Source organism: Miscanthus floridulus, chromosome 19 (genome assembly GCF_019320115.1).
Source record: "Miscanthus floridulus cultivar M001 chromosome 19, ASM1932011v1, whole genome shotgun sequence".
NCBI lineage: Eukaryota > Viridiplantae > Streptophyta > Magnoliopsida > Poales > Poaceae > Miscanthus > Miscanthus floridulus.
The window spans coordinates 563897-581795 of NC_089598.1; the positions used below are offsets into that span (position 1 = coordinate 563897).

The 17899-nt window shown below is 45.6% G+C and overlaps 1 long non-coding RNA gene and 2 pseudogenes across 2 annotated transcripts; 1 reads left to right on the top strand and 2 right to left on the bottom strand.

The window, feature by feature from the left end:
- Nucleotides 1-460: 460 nt before the first annotated feature.
- Nucleotides 461-2643, bottom strand: LOC136527465 (uncharacterized protein At4g28440-like; annotated as a pseudogene).
- Nucleotides 2644-3774: 1131 nt separating this feature from the next.
- On the bottom strand, nt 3775-5926 carry LOC136527466 (uncharacterized). 2 transcript variants are annotated; one of them, XR_010776794.1, is made up of 2 exons: nt 5534-5926; nt 3775-3869 (listed from the first exon to the last, which is right to left on the bottom strand). It is a non-coding gene; the product is annotated as an uncharacterized lncRNA (long non-coding RNA). The 2 variants fall into 2 exon arrangements; XR_010776795.1 differs by having other exon boundaries at nt 3775-4271.
- Nucleotides 5927-12175: 6249 nt separating this feature from the next.
- LOC136528091 (peroxisomal acyl-coenzyme A oxidase 1-like) lies at nt 12176-17794 on the top strand (annotated as a pseudogene).
- Nucleotides 17795-17899: the final 105 nt, after the last annotated feature.

Consider the following 17899-nt stretch of genomic DNA (forward strand, 5'->3'; position numbering starts at 1 on the left):
TCCATGATAGGGATCACAGGATGTCACCTAGACTTGGAGGGCATTGCGCACGAGGCAGGGCAACTGGCAACACGGGCTAGAATCCATACCATACGGATAGAGATCGACGGGGTCGCCGTGCGGCGGCAGAGGTCATCGGTTGGCAGCGGCCGGCCGGCAGCAGCGGCACAGGTTGAAGTGAACAGCTGCTGGGGGGCCGGACCTGACGAACGGCTTGGCTTGTATCCGTTTCTGTTTCCTCGCTACCCTCACCCAGAGCTGTTCCTGGACCCAGAGACGCCACAGGTCAGTCAGTCCTAGCCAGTCAAGTAGATGCAGTGTAAATTTTATGACAATTGCTGAACAGCACCGTCAATCTATGGATCACAAATTTGCAAACCAAACCACCCATTCGATTCAGCTCACAGGAACAGAGCCGACCACAACCATAAGTATATTACTGATACTACTATAGCAAGAATTTGCCTCAACGAAAAAGGCATCGCCACCATACCACGAAACTTAAACAGGCACTGCCAGCTCAAATGGATTCACAAACACACCCAACGTGAGAGAAAAAAAAAAGTAGTAGCATTAAGAGAGACTAGGCGTCACGGAACGGAAAGCATCAGTCAGACAGAACACCTGCTGCTGCTGTACATAATTCGACATGCTTCTTCAAGATAATCTTAAAACTAACAAGTCCCAATCGCCAGCCTTCCAGGATAATAATAACTAGATAGGATCATAGGAGCCTAACGCTACCGCCTCCTTAACGGAAATATATGTCCACAGCCCGACTTCGCCCAACAGATGGTAATATCGCTTCTGCTCATTCCTCTTCATCGACATCCACCAGCTCGTACTCCACCAGCGACATGTTGTTGTCTTGGTTCACCTTGAAATCAGCAGGCTGAGTCACCTCAATCCGGCCCCACTTGTCCACTGCCAGCCTCATGGTGCCCTTGAACATGTCAATCTTGGCATTGCGGAAGATCACTGTTGTATCTGGCTTCAGAAGGTCAACTGTCCACAATCACCCCCAAAAAAGGAAAGCACGGTTAGATTGTAACCAACTAACCAACAATGATAGATATCACAAACCTACTAATAATAAGCACATAACCGTAGAGCAATCTTTCATAGATTCCATGCAGGTATATGATAGAGAAAACACCAGGATTAGTGCAATCTGTAATAAATTAATCTAAACGACAATGTCATCTGGACACCAGAAACGCAGGAGAAAACCGACGGTTTTCCATATAGCAGAAGCAACCACAAGCAGTTTTCAAATGATTCAATGCCACATGGACATCAGCAAGAATCATCACAATGACAATTGTTTCTAAAAGCAAGAACGATCAGTTATGAACAGCACAATATCATGAGTCATCACGCAGGGGCAAACTGGCAACGTCTAAAACAAAAGCAACATCCAGCGGTTTCAAATGACACGATATCATGAGTCATCATGCAGGGGGGGCAACCAACGACGTTTCTATCTCTACTAACTCCGTCCAACAGTTTCTGCATGGCATCACGTCCGAGTTTATGTTACCACCATGTGACAGACAACAGAGGTCACCCAGAGTTTCACATATTGATTGAAGGCTCACAAAGCACAAAGCACGTATGGTCAATCAGCATCCCCAAAATAGCAACTTTAAGTGAAACTCTCACCAAGCACTAGAGCTATTTGACACAGCAGGAACCAATCTGGCAGGATATTTGACACCCAATCCCTCCATCCCTAGCAAGCAATAGGTAACAGTAGGAGCACACACAACATAATGGGCCATAGTAAGCAGATGGATCTAATCAAAACAGGGCAGAAACTATGATGTAGATGTACTCTATATGCAATGTAGGCGCCAGGTAGATGATGTTCATTGTGTATTAACTAATTATGAAAAAAAAACACAGATGTACTCTATATGCAACGTAGGGGCCAGGTAGATGATGTTCATTGTGTATTAACTATGAAAAAAAAAACACAGGCACTAATCAGTAGCAGTTATGCACATGAAGAAGCATGAGAAAAAGCATTCGCATCCGGGTCGTAAGGCTAGCGCCAGATCTGCAATCGTACTACATGTGTGATCTAATCCGACTAGCAGACTAGCAGATCAGTTGGTCGATGGATCGATGGAATCTGAAGCGCGAGTGGTCCATGAGCGAGAGAGAAAAGAGCACGCGGGGGAGGAGGGGGGAAGCGGATCGCAGGCAGCATACCCTGCTCGTTGCGGGCCGTGACGAGGACGGTGCCGGTGCTGTCTCCGACGAGGCACTCGGCGACGCGGGTGCGGCCGAGGTGCGTGGAGGGCTTGTCGAGGACGGTGCGGGCGGAGATGACGCGGGCGGTGAGGGTGTGGCCGTGCGTCTGGGGGCGCAGCTGGTCGATGGTAGTGAAGACGGGCTTGCGCAGGGTCTTGGCGCCGTCGGCGGGGCCTGGGGCCGCCGGGGCAGGGGCTGGGCTGGGCCGCGGCGGACGTAGCCGGTGCCGGGAGGCGGGGCGCCGCGGCCTCGGAAGGAGGGGCGCCTGGGAGCCGTCGACATCGGCGATCCTCCCTCCAAAACCCTAGAGTGGGCGGCGGCGGCGGTGTGGTGGGGTTGCAGTTGGAGTTGGTGGCGGACGATTCGAGAAGACAAGTTGTTGTTGCGACTTGCGAGAGGGCAACTGCCAGGTGGGGTGGGGGTACGCCCCGAATTTAACACTGCTCCACCAAGACAGACACGTGGGCCCCGGGAGAGTCAGAGTCAGGGACCCGCACGCACGACGCATTGGATGGAGAGAGAAAGGGTCACGCACCCATAACTTCATTTTCCTACGGCCGATGAAAACGAGAAGCCCGCAACGTCGCCCAGCCGAGCGTCGGGCCGCTCCCCGCCGGCCACGCGCTGCCGCGGACCCGCCTCACCGTGCTGGCCGCGCGCCGTCGCAGACCCACCTCGCCGCGACGACGACCTCCTCCTCCTCCACCTGGTGCTGCCTGCTCCTCTGTCTTCATCTTCCCCACGGCCGGTCACCGAGCTGCGAGCTCCGGCGTGAGATCCGGCGAGGCGCGGCGCCCCTTCGCGCGAACGAGCTCCGGCAGGGTCCCTGGCGCGGGCCCCTTCGCGGCGCGACCCCTTCATCCGTCGCCTCGCAAGCGCGGCCGCGGGCGAGCACCACCGCGGGTGAGAGCCGCTGCGCGCGAGCCGCCTCCGTCGCGCCTCCGTCCCCACCGCGAGCGGCACCTGCGACCACCTTCCTCAACACGAGATCCGGCCGCCCTCTCCTCCCCTCGCCGACGGAGCGGCACTGGCGGTGTGCCCCTGCGGTCCGCCGGAGCGGCACCTACGACCCCCTTCCTCAGCTCCGATCCGCGTTGAGCCGGCTTCGGTGCTGCGACCACGAGGCGTTGCTCTCGTCGGGTCGGGCTCCGGTCGTTCCCTTCCCTCGTGGTGGTGGGACTGGCGCCTGCGTGGAAACGCAGAAGGACGAAGAGAGGACGTTGCTTCCACCCAAAATGGGTCACTCATTTGCCTGTATGTTGGAGCTTGTTTTGTGGCTTTTTGAGAGAACTTCGTAGGCACGTAAAAATTTTGATCACCAGAAGAACTTACTCCTTTACAACTGACACCTTAATAACAGTATGGGACTCAGTGCCTTGACGTGATTGATAGAGTGTACGTTGTAGGGCTTCATCTTAGCCTAGTTTGGTACTGTTGTTGCTGCATAAACCATCTATTGAAGTTGCACCTACCTAACATATATCCACAATTCATTTCAATTCTGGAAGACTTTGTGCCTTTTTGAGAGAGAAGAAATATCATCTTTGTTGACTATACATCATGATTTTAGCTATTCTTGTCGTACCTATCGCCATGTATATGAACCTGTAATCCTACGCAAGAAAAAATGATATTAGATAGTGGTATTTCCATCCTGTAGTTTAGCACAGATCATTATCAAATGAAATAAGATATAAATAGAGATATACATTGTATTTCTGAATTCATATCATGTAATTCAGGTCTTGCTGCATTTTATTTTGGAAGAATCAGAAGACACAAATAGAAAAAGAGAGCCATTTTTGTGTTTAAGTGCCAATCATTCATTTTCAGTTGAGGGCATAGGTGCAAAGGTTGTCTGTCTATGATAACACACATGATACTTACCTTGGGGCGATAATTATATCCAGTTCATGTGTAGCCTACATAACATCTAAGATATGATCCATGTCCACAGACCATTATGCAGTTGAAGTGCCAAGGTTATCTGTGCTAGCTATTTTGCTTCACTGTCCCTACGTGACACAGGGAGAAAAATCTTTCAAAATTTTATTTGTTGATTGTAGGCTAAGTGGCTAGGCTAGCTAACTTAAGTCATACAGAAAGAAGGAAATAATTGACACACAACAGATATTGGTACAAAATGAACAAAGAATCTATCCCCTCAAGCTTAAATGCACGTGGTCTTCGACAATGAACTTTTGACTCACCAATTTGATCGAAATAATGGAGGTCTACATCGATGTGGTACCCGTTTAGTTCAAATAAGCTAAGTAAAACAACACTTGAAAATGGGCATAACTTATGAGATGCACCACACATAAGGAACGATTTTACTTTTGTGTGCGTAGGATTACAACCATGTCCACAGCATGTCAAATCTTGACGGGTAATCAGAAACATGAACTATGGCCCATGCTGATGGCATATATCCTAATGCTGAACATCGAAAAACACGACTCAGAGGTATGAGAAAAAACGGAGGTCCACCTCTGCAAAAGAGCAGTTTTAGTTTTCTGCTCAACAAATAGATAACCAAAGAAAAGTTTCAATGCTGATTGCAATTCACACAATGCACTCATAGATGTCTCACGGAACCAAATAAGGTGAATGTAATAGAGGAATCCTGGAGCCAAATAATTACTTGTAGATCAATTGTGTACTATATTGTTTATGCTAAAACACAATGAGAACCATACATACAGAGGGTAAAACGGAGAACATGAAACAATCTCACAGGAAAAAGAGATGGAGAAGTGTAAATTTGCAGTGCTGACTGTACTCTAGCAATGTACAAAATGGGCTCATTGAGATGTTTCACAGGATGACAGAATCAAATAAAGAGAAGTCATAGTAGAGCCAAATAATTACTCCACACAAAATTCAGAGAAATCGTAGAGCGAAATAGTTACCTATAGATGTTTGACAGAGTACATGTAAATCAATTTTGCACAAAATTATTTACACTAAAAAACAATCAGAATCATACACTCATCAGTCAGAACACAGAGAGGCAGATAAGCTGATCTGGGCAGTGACTCGTGTAATGTTTTTTTTTTGAGGGATCAGTAGGAGTTTCTCCCTGCTGCTTAAATATATATATTATAAATAGATAAAAGAGTAGTACACGAGTAGGATGTTGCACCTCGAGAACTCGTGCATCTGTCGGACATGGAAAATTGGAAATCACGTGGAGGCAAGTAGCCAAGACCTAACCAAACATAGTTTCTGTCCAAGAAGATCAAGATCGGACAGGGAAGGAGGAGGGGGCGTGAACCTTAGTGCTAGGAAGACGGCGAGGTAGAGTTGGGGAGCCCATGCTTACTGGAGGAGATGACGATGAGGGCGGGCTCCTATCGTCGCCTGTGCCCCATGGTTGCCGACGACCCAAGCGCCGTCGCCGTCACTGCCTCTCCGTCCTGGTTCCGCGGGGAACCGTAGGCAAGGCCTGCAGCCGCCGCCGAGCGTGAGAAAGCGCTGCAGCTGGGGGAGAGGAGGAGGAGGAGGAGGAGGAAGAAGTGCGGACGGTGGCGGCGTAGGCAAGGCTGGCCAGCGCCGCCGGGGGAGAGGAAGCGCCTCAGCTGGGGGAGAGGAGGAGGACGCAATACGGACGGAGATGGCGAGGCGCAGTGCCGTGTGATTTCTTTTCTTTTTTCTTTTTTGGCGGAGAGAGCGAGAGGTAACCGGCGCAAGGCCGTAATTAATCGGGAGAGGCCAAATCGATGCTCACACACGCACGAGCCCACGTGGATGTTCAGGATTCTTGAACAGTAACTAAACAGGAACCAAATCGACGCTCACACACGCACGAGCCACGTGGATGGTCAGGATTCGTGAACAGCAACTAAACAGGAACCAAAACGCTCTGGTTACGCGGAATCTAGGAGCTATATGGAGAGAGAGAGAGTGTATATATATATTCTCGGACAACTGTATGTATTTGTGCATTAAGTGGCGCTGAATAGGCTAATACTAATACGTATTAGAACAAATAGCGTGATTATTATTTAAATCTCTGAACTACAAGTTATCTAATGACATTAGTGTGCGTGCGTGTTGAGCATCTGTATTTGTGTAATAATTAAAAATAGGTATACCTTCTATCGGGTTCATAAACCCGGGGTCTCTAATGGGCCCGCTTTCCAGCAAAAGCTCGGCCCAGCAGACGGCATTACGAACGACGCGTAACTCCTGGGCCGGCCCAGAAACCTAACGACAGGCCGGAAGAGCGATCCAGTATCCGACCAGAAGGCTTGGCCAAGGAGGGGACGACGCTCGCTTCCGACTCCGACCCACTTCTCCGACCGGAAGGCCTGGCTAAGGAGAGGACGACGCTCGCTTCCGACTCCGACCCGCTTCTCCGACCGGGAATACACCAAACCTCTGCTTACGGCTCTTCTCCGACCGACGTGGTCGGAGTCAACTGGGAACGACCGACCGGGGACGCCCGCTCGGTGAGGACCTAAGAAATCAGGCGAAGCAGAGAAAGTAAGGCGCTCAAGTCAACCGCAATACCGAGGACCGTACCCTGCACACCAGCCTTCCAGAAGGGTACTTTGCAGCCTTCCAGATATGTCAGAACACAAACAGTGTTGTAGGCGTTGATATTTGTCCTACAGTATGGTAGGCGCCGACATTTGTCATACCAGAAGAACACGATGGAGCCTGCCACATGTATCTGGGCGTCAACAGTATTGTGGGTGTCGACAAACTATCTTGTACCCGACGGCGTGGGCAACAAGACAGTGGACACTCTCTCTCTCTCTAAACTTGTAAGACCATCCCCTTCACCTATAAAAGGGGATGCGCTCTCTCCCAACAAAGGATCATTCCGACTCTCTCTCTCTGCTAGGTTTAGACATTCTGAGCACTCGAACAGCTTCACGGATCTAGAATTCTAAAATTACACAGATCATACGTTCCAATACTTAGCGCACGTAGAAGTCCCCGTCACTCTTGGCCCTTCAGTACAGAGTCCGACCGGACCTCTAACACCTCCATCTTATTTCCACTCGTTTGTAACCCCACTGCAAACTTCGAGCACCTGGGCTCAGGAATAAAGTCACCGACCGACTAAAACTGGACGTAGGGCGCGTTGTCTGAACCAGTATAAACCATGTGTCATTGAGTGCTAGGCCACATTCGATCACAACGTACGGCAAAACTACAAATATTTATGTGTTGGTCACTTTTCACACCGACACCTTCTGTTGCAGACAAATTTTTCTCTCAGAATAAAATAGCATCGGCCAACTTATCCATCGTAGAAACCATAAGCCAACAGCTCGATTCGAACCAGCTAACGTCCTTGAGATAGATTCCTGTAGATCTCTCTCTACCAAACGGCACGACAGTACACACGCGGGAACGGGAAGCGGTGGGTCAAAATACACATGTGATGTGATGTGAGTGAAAAGGAAAACACAATACACATGCATGCAAATGTAAAAAGGAAAGGAATCCTTCTCTGTCTGAAACCACACATCCAAATCCGCGGCACATACTCCTGTGTCCTGTCTGAACATATTCGGTAGCAGCCGTGTCTACCTTCGTCTTCCAGAATCAGGAGAATTCGGAGTATAACAATAACAATAACAACAATAATAACAACAACAATAATAATAACAACAATAATATAGGAACTCGTCGCTGGCTCGCGGCGCCACCGCCCGCCTATTATATCTCTCCAACTAAAACATGTATAGCGATTCCGTCCACCCGGCTACGCGAAGTCGCCCCATAGCACGATAACCCGCCCGACACTTCCTCGCGCTCTCGCGCGCGCAGTGGCCCCGGCCTTCGCGTCGCTCCCCTGATATCGCGCCCATCCGGTCCGTAAAAGTGGAAACAAAATCAATCACCAATTATTTACTGCTCAGTCATAGGCATCTCGTCCTCAATCAACGCGTGCATGGCTGCATGCGATCTGCGTTCGCCTCCTCCTATTCGGGCAAATCGCCAACGCCTTTCCAGTCAACTTCCCAGCCAGAGCCATTGTGTCCAATCCAGCAGCCCTTGTGTTTGTCTACGCCGTCGACCCATGCGCGATCGGCACATCCATCGTCGCTGCACGAAGACGATCGTCATGCGCCCACGACCTGCACGATCGAGCTGTGTGGACGATCCTCCTCGCCGCGATAGTGAAGAGGTAGCAACAACAGATCATGAAATCTAGGATTTCCCTCTCTCCCTACTGTTCATGATCCGGCAATGGCCTACTGGCTTGAGCCACCTGGACCGGCTGGACGTCGGCGAACTCGTGTTTTTCGCGCAGGCGACGTCACGTTTGTCGTCTCGCCGATCCTAGTAGCCCCGTTGCTGAACTCGGTCATCACGGCAACTGCCCCGCTACGCCTGAACGTGTTCATGAATGGTCAAATGCTGTTGTTGATCAGGTCCTTGCAACCGAGGATGCAACTGATTAACAATCTGACTCCTACGGCCTTGGTCCTACAATCGTTGAACACGTGATGATTGAGTCCTGGTGATTGAGTTAGTTTCGGTTTAGAAAAAATCAGGGGAGGCGAGGGGTGCTTGCGAATGGAGACGCATAGCCTAGGGCTACTAGCTTGGATCTGGTTGAGCGGAGTGTTCAGGTAAAAAGGAGCACATAACCTTATTAGTTAGTGTCTAAATATATATTAATCTCTCAGTCAAGGGCCTACCATCTGGATTGTTTCACTTTGCATGTCCTCCACAAAGCCAAGCACAAAGGATCCAGCACTTGTGGCCTCTGTATTGAGACATAAGTAATAGGACTGAGTCTGTTCAAAGTCAAGAGTTACTGTAGTTATGCAAAGAATGGTTCACAGAGTTACTCCTTTTGCATGTGACAGTTTACTTCCAGTGTGGGGTTCCTTGCAAAACTGAGTAGGATATTTGTATGGAGCTTTGTGACAGGTCATGTCAGCCTGAACATAAAATATTTTCTGCAGCCTGAACATATAAAATATTTGTATGATTTTGCATATTCTCAAATAGCCTGAAATATTTGTATCATTTTGTCGTCAGTTGCTGAATCTGTAAAATGAAATAGCGATTAGCTGCATTAGGATGGTTTCACACTATTATTTTACATAACCATATTCAAGCAAGTGTGTACAGAGGCTAAAACACATAGTTCTCAAGGTGTCCCTTGCACTAGAGCCCACCAACTTGGAATAACACAGTCCAACACAAGATATCTGAATTCAGTTTATTGAAACACATAGTTCTCAAGGTCTACATTTTACCATTGAAATCTGAGGTGGTAGTCATTTTATTGAAATTGAATTCAGTGACCTTCCTGAAAATTCAGCTTCATGTTCTTGTTCCTGTTCCTGTTCAGTTTCTAGTTCCTGTTCCTGTTCCTGAAAAAATCAATGAGCCTACATAAGCATACAAATGTTCCTGAAAAATCAATGAGCCTACATAAACTCTCACGGTTTACCAAGTTATGTTAATTTTGTCATCATTTATTTCTTCCGTGTCAATAAATTGCTAACTAAAGCCAATAATGTTTAGGCAATGTACGCAATGACTGCATTGCATTGTTTCATATCATCTTCTTATCTGCACATAGCAGAAATTATGACTCCTTATCTATGTGCATTGTTTCCCAACATTTTCTTCTATCACTAATAGTTTACTGATTGAAAAAATTAGCACTTCAATGCAGGAAGTACAAGACACTGTTTTGGCAAAATAAAAGTTTCGCATGCTCATCTGGAACTGTTAAAGCATACAGATGTTTTGAATGATGCATTCTATATTTCACAACATGGAGTGTTTGGAACAATAAATAACCTCTGTCTTGGACACTCTCATGAGGTAGGCTACTGTTGTTTCCTATACATTAAAATGTGATTTTGTTTCATCCCCTTAGAGTCTTACCTCATTAAAGGTTTAATGGGAGGGCAACGCGTGGCATGAAGTTGTTGCATCAAGTTTGGTTTTGTAACTGATTTTGTCAAATAGTTTGAGCTGCAGTTTTTCCTCGGCACCTCGAGTGAAGATGAGATTCTGGTTTCATGTCAATTGGAATTGGGTTTGGTTTTGCACATGATTTTGTAAAATAGGCCGAACTGCAATTTTCTCTGTTTAGTGTACAGAAGCAGCTCGTGCTCTCTTTTTTGTTTTTCAGATCAGATTGTCAGTCCAGCAGCAGATTGTCAGGGCAAAGGGATCAATAAGGTCCGCTGGTCTACTCATAATTGCCATTGCCACATATTTCTTGGTAAATTTCTCATCTTGTTTGGTTTGGAGCTTTGGAAAGCTGATAGATCTTAGCAGTGATTAATAAATTAAATAAACATGTCCTGAAGTGAAGTATTTGTTCTATTAGAAACAACCACCGTTACTCTGTACCCAGCGGGATGAGCATGAGTACTATTGCAACAGATTTTTGTCAGGCCAGAGCACATATAAATATTGGATAAGCTGCTCAACAATATTGAATGTGGATAGCCAAAAGGCAAAGTTCTTTTTTTTTCTTTTTTCAATAACCAAGATGAGCCAGTACAAAAGGTTATGTTCTCTATCGTCACTCATTCAGCAGCGAGCTTCATCTTGTTTAGAACATTATATTAGTTTCTACTTCCTTTGTTTCATTTTGCTTGTAAGATAATCCATTTTCTTTCTTCTTGTAGTCACATTATTGTAATACATGATGATATGATAGCTCCTTCGATTAATTGGTTCAAAGCCTTTTGAAACAAATTTTTTCTGATAGTCTGCTACTTTTCCTTTTTTATCATTTTTGACTGACCCTTCTCCCTTTAAAAGACGATGCAGGATGAAAACAGGACAAATTAAAAGGTGCCAATGCAGAAAAAAGCACAAGATGATTGTTTACAAGTTCACAACCTGCTTGATGCCTCATTTGTAGTAAGGAATGTTTCTTTTCAATGTATAGTGTAGATACTAAGTTCAGAAAATTCAGTCTCATGTGATGCTTGAACTTAGTCACCATATTGTCCACATAGGGCTAATGAAATTGTTGTTTTTTCAATGTAATGACCATATGCTAACTCAGACAGAAAGAGCTGAAAATCTTGAAACTATTCCCACTAGAAAATGATTTGGAAGTGTCATTATATATGTTGAGTTGAGAAAACATCATATATATATACATGGTAGCTTTTGAAGCTTTTTTTGTTACAATAAAATCTCAATCCAACGAACTTACATGTATGAGTATTCTTTTTATAGCATGTTCTTACTAGAAACAATTTTTTCGGTATGTTGCATTTTGACATTTAATAACAGTGAAGCTTTCCTGTTTTTGTCAGAAACAACAATCTTGATGCTTTAGCAATAATGAATGTCCAGATTCAACGGAGGATGATCACTATACCTGCGTAACTTTTGTAGCCACTCCTATTTTGTTAAGTTTTAGTTCATAGCTGCGATGGGAAAGATTATTATGGCTACTGGCTCTCGTTCTTCGTACCTATGTATAGATGTAGTTATATGCACAAAATTTTTCAATATGAACCTGTTGTCTGATGTTGATACTGATTTATGAATGCATGCTTCCTGTGTGGTTGGATGGAGTATTTGTTGAAATTAGGATGATTTAATGATTTAACTGGTCTTGGTTTCTATGATTAAGTGAAATGCTTTTTTTGACGAAATCTCTTGGAACAAACCTTTGCTTGAGATTTTAAGACTTGTTTTATTGTTTTGATGAACCAGTTTTCCAGGACATAGAATCTTAACGCTTTAGTGGACAGAGTGTTGGCACGTGCGCGTTCCAACGATCCTAGTAAATATATATATGTATCTCTACGCCATCGTCGTCACCGGGACCCGGGAAACCGAACAACCGAATATACTGAGGGCGTGCTGTGCTCGCAAGGTTGTTGAGGTCTTTATTAAGGAGGTGCTGTGGCAGCACAGCTGCGAAGCCAGCGCCGCAAAAGCCAAGAGAGAGAGAGAGATGGCCATGGCGGAAGTTGACCACCTCGCCGCCGAGAGGGCCACCGCGGGCTTCGACGTCGAGGAGAGTCGCGTGGGCCGGCTCACGCCACGCCGTCCACGTCGCCGACCGCATGGCACGCCTCGTCGCATCCGACCCTGTAAGCCGCGGCCAATCCCACCCGTTCTGGGTCTCGCTCCCCTACCTCATCCCCTGCAACGCGCGTGCGCCAAATTCCGCCTCCTCACCTCACCTCATCGGACGCGCAGATTGGAGGACAAGCGGGAGCCCTCCCGCCAGATTCCTGCATCTACCTCTTGTAGCTGTAGCTCGCACACGTGCTTCGCTACTTCACTTCCATATATGCAGTAGCCAGTAGTACAATCCAATCCATGCTTGGCCTTTTCCGGATACATACATTCACCATCTGTTCCCTTCTGATTGATTCATTTGCTCCGCTGACTTTTTTTTCCTACTATATTACTGTACTTTACTACTCCATGTCTTCTTCTTCTTTTCTTCCTAAAAAAGCAACAGCTCTTTTGCATCTGATTCCGTACATTCGCTCCCTCAGTACCAAACGGAGAAAACAAAGGAAGCGATCAAACGGTCGGATGACCCGCTTGATTCAGCTTTGGTCACATCGTTAAGATTTTACGAATATCCTTAGCTCCACTGTTGACTGCCTGCTTTTTTATTGTTTCCCTCCCTGCCATGGTCACCTCACCTCACGATGTTGACTCCAGCCACAATCTTTTATTTATTTGTACTCAAACAGTAATCACATGTTACAGTAACCTTGGTCTCCACTTTCAAACTGGACACTCAAACCACTGTAGAACATTGCCCTTTTGTTCAAAAAGGCAACATTAAGATTGTAACGGTCATGGTTTTCTTTTCCCATACAAAAATCTTTTTTTTTTTCATGCTAAAGAGGCTAATATCGACATACCCACCCTCTGCTTTGTGTGCCCAGCTCAATACAGCCCATTACAGGCATCAAGATATATATCTGATTGACATTACAATCTGTTGAATCCCCCTTCCCCTTACATCTTTGCGCTCTCGATATGTGTAGGTCTTCCGCAAGGATAACAGGACCATGCTCTCTAGGAAGGAATTGTTCAAGGTCACTCTGAGAAAAGCAGCCCATGCGTGGAAGTGGATCGTCGAGCTACGTCTTACAGGTCCCAATCAACCCCCATCTGTTTCCATTAACAACCAAAGATCCGTTGATCAACTGTGCTACATACAGCACTCTAAACTAATGTAATGTCTCGTTTGATGTCGATTAACAGAAGAGGAAGCAAATTTGTTGAGACAATATGTCGACCAGCCTGGTTACGTTGATCTGCATTGGGTATGTCTATCCATTCCTTTTTCCGTTAGTAATAATATGTTCTTATTCATACCTCAGTCAAGCCTTTATTGTGTGTGTCAATCTTCATATGGTTCTTGGGTTTCTGTAAAAACTAGGGCCTTACCTTTGATAGCAATCACAGAAAATTCATGCCATGGAAGGAACAACAAATAGTTGCTTTGTACAAGCTTCTTCTTCTTTTGTTAACTTACGGACACAATACGATCTTGCAGGGCATGTTCGTGCCAGCTATAAAAGGGCAAGGAACTGAGGAGCAGCAGCAGAAGTGGTTACCGCTGGCTTACAAGTTCCAAATAATTGGGTGCTATGCTCAGACGGAACTTGGTCACGGCTCAAACGTTCAGGGCCTTGAAACAACTGCTACATTCGATCCAAAGACTGATGAGTTTGTCATCCACAGTCTAACTCTCACGTCCAGCAAAGTAAAGTTCTATGAATCAACTGCCACCTTATTGATTTGTTTAAAACATTTGCTCTTTTCCCTTCTTAAAAATTACTTTAGCGGTTTAGCCATTTGTAATTAAATTGATATAAAGACGCTGCCCCGCAATTCATTACATGTTTCTTGTTGGCAGTGGTGGCCTGGTGGCTTGGGGAAAGCTTCCACCCATGCAGTGGTGTACGCTCGGTTGATAACTAAAGGAAATGACTATGGCATACATGGTAGTGTTTTGCTTCTGGGAAGCCTTTATTGATGCACTCTCTTTCTTTGCGACTTATGCATGTCGGTGTTCCAGGTTTCATTGTGCAACTGCGAAGCTTAGAGGATCACTCCCCACTTCCTGGTGTTACCCTCGGTGATATTGGTGGGAAGTTTGGTAGTGGTGCATATAACAGTATGGATAATGGTGTTCTTCGATTTGATCATGTGCGCATCCCAAGGGACCAAATGCTGATGAGGTTTGTCCATTTGGATCATCATACTTCATTCTGTCACTTTATCTCTTTTTTTTTTGTCTTAACCTTCCTTAAACTTGACATGGTTATATTCTTGCTTTCTAGGCTTTCACAAGTTACAAGGGACGGGAAATATGTTCACTCAAATGTTCCAAAGCAGCTGCTGTATGGGACAATGGTTTATGTTCGTCAGTCAATTGTTGCAGATGCTTCTAAGGCTTTGTCCCGTGCTGTTTGCATTGCTGTACGATACAACTCAGTCCGAAAGCAGTTTGGCTCTCAAGATGGTGGCCCTGAGACTCAGGTACTTTCTCTGTTAAATATTTGAATAAATTTCGTATTGTTATTATTTGTTCATTTTTCTGTTAATTGTGAAGAAACTTTGTTAAAAAACTATGCTCTCGACCATAAATTGAGCTGACCATATAAAGTAACTAATAAATGAGATCTATGCACTAGGCGGGCATCAAATACCTATTTGGTTTGATAAATGTCCATACTCTTATCTATAAACTTGATCAAATGTAAGATAGATAGTTTGACCTGGGAGAAAGATAGAAGTAAAGTCTTTTTGGGACGGAGGGAGTACATGTACATGGATATTTCTGCATCTTCTGGCTACCAATGAGAGGTGACTAATGTATACAAACTGATTACAGGTCCTTAATTACAAGACTCAACAGAGCAGACTCTTTCCATTGCTGGCTTCAGCATATGCATTTAGATTTGTGGGTGACTGGCTGAACTGGCTATACACGGATGTCACTCAGAAATTGGAAGCCAAGGACTTCTCAACACTGCAGGAAGCTCGTGCATGCACTGCTGGTTTGAAGGCTGTGACAACATCTGTAACAGCTGTATGTATTGAGTTTAATTTCAGTAACCCTTGTGCTGTTCTACTTGTTATTAATGGTTTATATTTATCAGCCCTCTTTGACTCTCTTATACAATTATGATTGGAGTGGAGTTGAGTTAATATTGATCATTCCCAAGTACTCGTAGTATAAAAGTGGTTTGTAGAAGTTCTGAACTACCAATTGGGCAGTTGTTGTCTTTATCACTAAATCTTTCTTGGGTATTTCAATTGTAGCTCGTAATTCAGGTTTCATAGGCTGTCACTAGATACGATTTTTCTGTCTGACTTGCCTGACTCCATTCCATTTTAAGAGAGTAGGCTCTGGTCTGATGGTCAAGCTTATGCATGTTCTGATGGTCTAGTCACTATATATAACAAAGGACAGTTTTACAATTCATTGTTGTATAAAGGGATATTTCGCTCTGTTACGCAGGATGCAATTGAAGAATGCCGGAAGCTCTGTGGTGGACATGGTTACTTCAGTGGGCTTCCTAAATTGTTTGCCGTCTATGTTCCTGCTTGCACTTACGAAGGAGACAACATTGTTTTACTTTTGCAGGTTTGTATGCTACTCATATTCCTTAGTTGTGATGATGTCAATCATTTGTCATGCTTTTAGCACGTAGTTTATTTGATTGAAGCCCTTTTTTTTCATTGTGTTTTTTGTCAATGGTGTGGTAATAGCCTTTGGTGGTACCTGCAGGTTGCAAGGATTCTAATGAAAACTGTTTCTCAATTGGCATCCGGAAAACAGCCTGTTGGTACAATGGCCTACATGGGCAAAGTACAGTATCTGATGCAATGCAAATCTGCTGTCAATTCAGGTACATAATTATAGGCTGACACATTGTGTGGTCTCCTTGCCCTTGTTTAGTTACCCAAAATTCAAACTTTGGCACTATGCAAAAAGAAGATTCCTCGTCACATCAAACTTAAGGTACATGCATGGAGTACTAAATGTTGACAAAATCAAAAACTAATTGCACAGTTTGGTTGTACTTTGCGAGACGAACGTTTTGAGCCTAATTAGTCAACGATTGGACAATTATTACCAAATACAAACGAAATGCTACAGTACACTACTGTACGCTACAGTGAATCCGGCGGCGCCAGCTTCTGGCAACTAAACGCGGCCCTTGTCTCTTAAGGAGGTGATGTATTCGTGCTGTGATGGTAATAGTCCATGTTTTGATGACTGTCAACAGCCGAACATTGGCTTAACCCTGCTGCCATACAAGAGGCATTTGAAGCAAGAGCGCTCAGGATGGCGGTAAACTGTGCCCAGAACATAATCCAAGCTGCAAGCCAAGAGGAAGGTTAGTATTTATTTTACACCCATTAGTCTGGGAGACAGGCAGAAAAAAAAATATTATATAGCTGGTAAAGTCTGGATGGAAACTAATCAACTTTAGCAATGACGATCTCATTCCCTGCAGGTTTCTACGAGCGGTCCCCAGATTTGCTTGAGGCTGCGGTAGCTCACATCCAAGTGAGTACCAAGTACACAACCATGTGGAGGAAGCATGTGCAATTCTCTTCCATGTCATTTTTCATATTTTTGGAAAAGAAAAGAGCAGAAAAGAAAATGAAAGGAAAACCGATGATTCATTTGCTACTCTTGTTGCTTGTCGCCCAGGTTCATCGAGAAGGTGCAGCAGGACATTCCTGGACACGGAGTGAAGGAACAGCTCCAGACCCTCTGCAACGTGTACCCTCCACAAGCACCTGGGCGACTTCCTGGCGACTGGGTGCATCACGCCCAGGCAGGGAGTGCTGGCAAACGAGCAGCTGGGCAAGCTGTACGCGCAGGTATATTGTATAGGTCGAAGGAGGAAGCACAACGATGAAAACGGAGTGAAATCCAGTGAAAAAGAAGTGGGGCAGCAGGAAGTGAACTGACGGCATATGATGACTTGTTACAGGTGCGGCCGAGCGCTGGTGGATGCGTTCAACTACACGGACCACTACCTGGGGTCCGTGCTGGGGCGGTACGACGGGGACGTGTACCCGGCGCTGTACGAGGAGGCGTGCCACGAGTACCTCCGCCCCCTCATCAGTCTGCAGCAGCTCAAGCTCTCGAGGCTCTGAACGAATTCTCTTCTCTCTGATGTGGTCCGCTGCCATTAGCGCGTGACCCCTCTGAATTCGAGGATCATATCATATCCATTTCATACGTTGGTGCTCAGTTTCATACGGTGTTATTGAGTAATAAGCGAGCGAGAGATTGAGCATATCTCTGCTGCTGGAGTACCTACGTAGTGCAAATTTGTATCGTAGAGAGAAGAACTGCTGTTACTGAGGATTGAATTGGTGCAGGCATGGAATGCTCCAGCACTAGTCTGTTGCTGCTAGTTTTAATATTTCTTGTATGATTAGATCGTTGGTTAGCTTAGCTAACATTCTATAGATGATAGATTGCTGTTGTAGTAGAGCAGAGTTGATGATGATGCACCCCTGTGGTGGTTTCTGCTTTTCTGATCAGTGGTAGCCTGCTACTGCTAGTGCTTGTGCTAGGTGCTCTCCAGTCCAGAGAAAGCGAAGTAGTAGTAGGAGTGCGTCTTCACTAGAGGGAAGACGTATCCAACCTCCTCCTGCCATCTTCTTCTTCTTC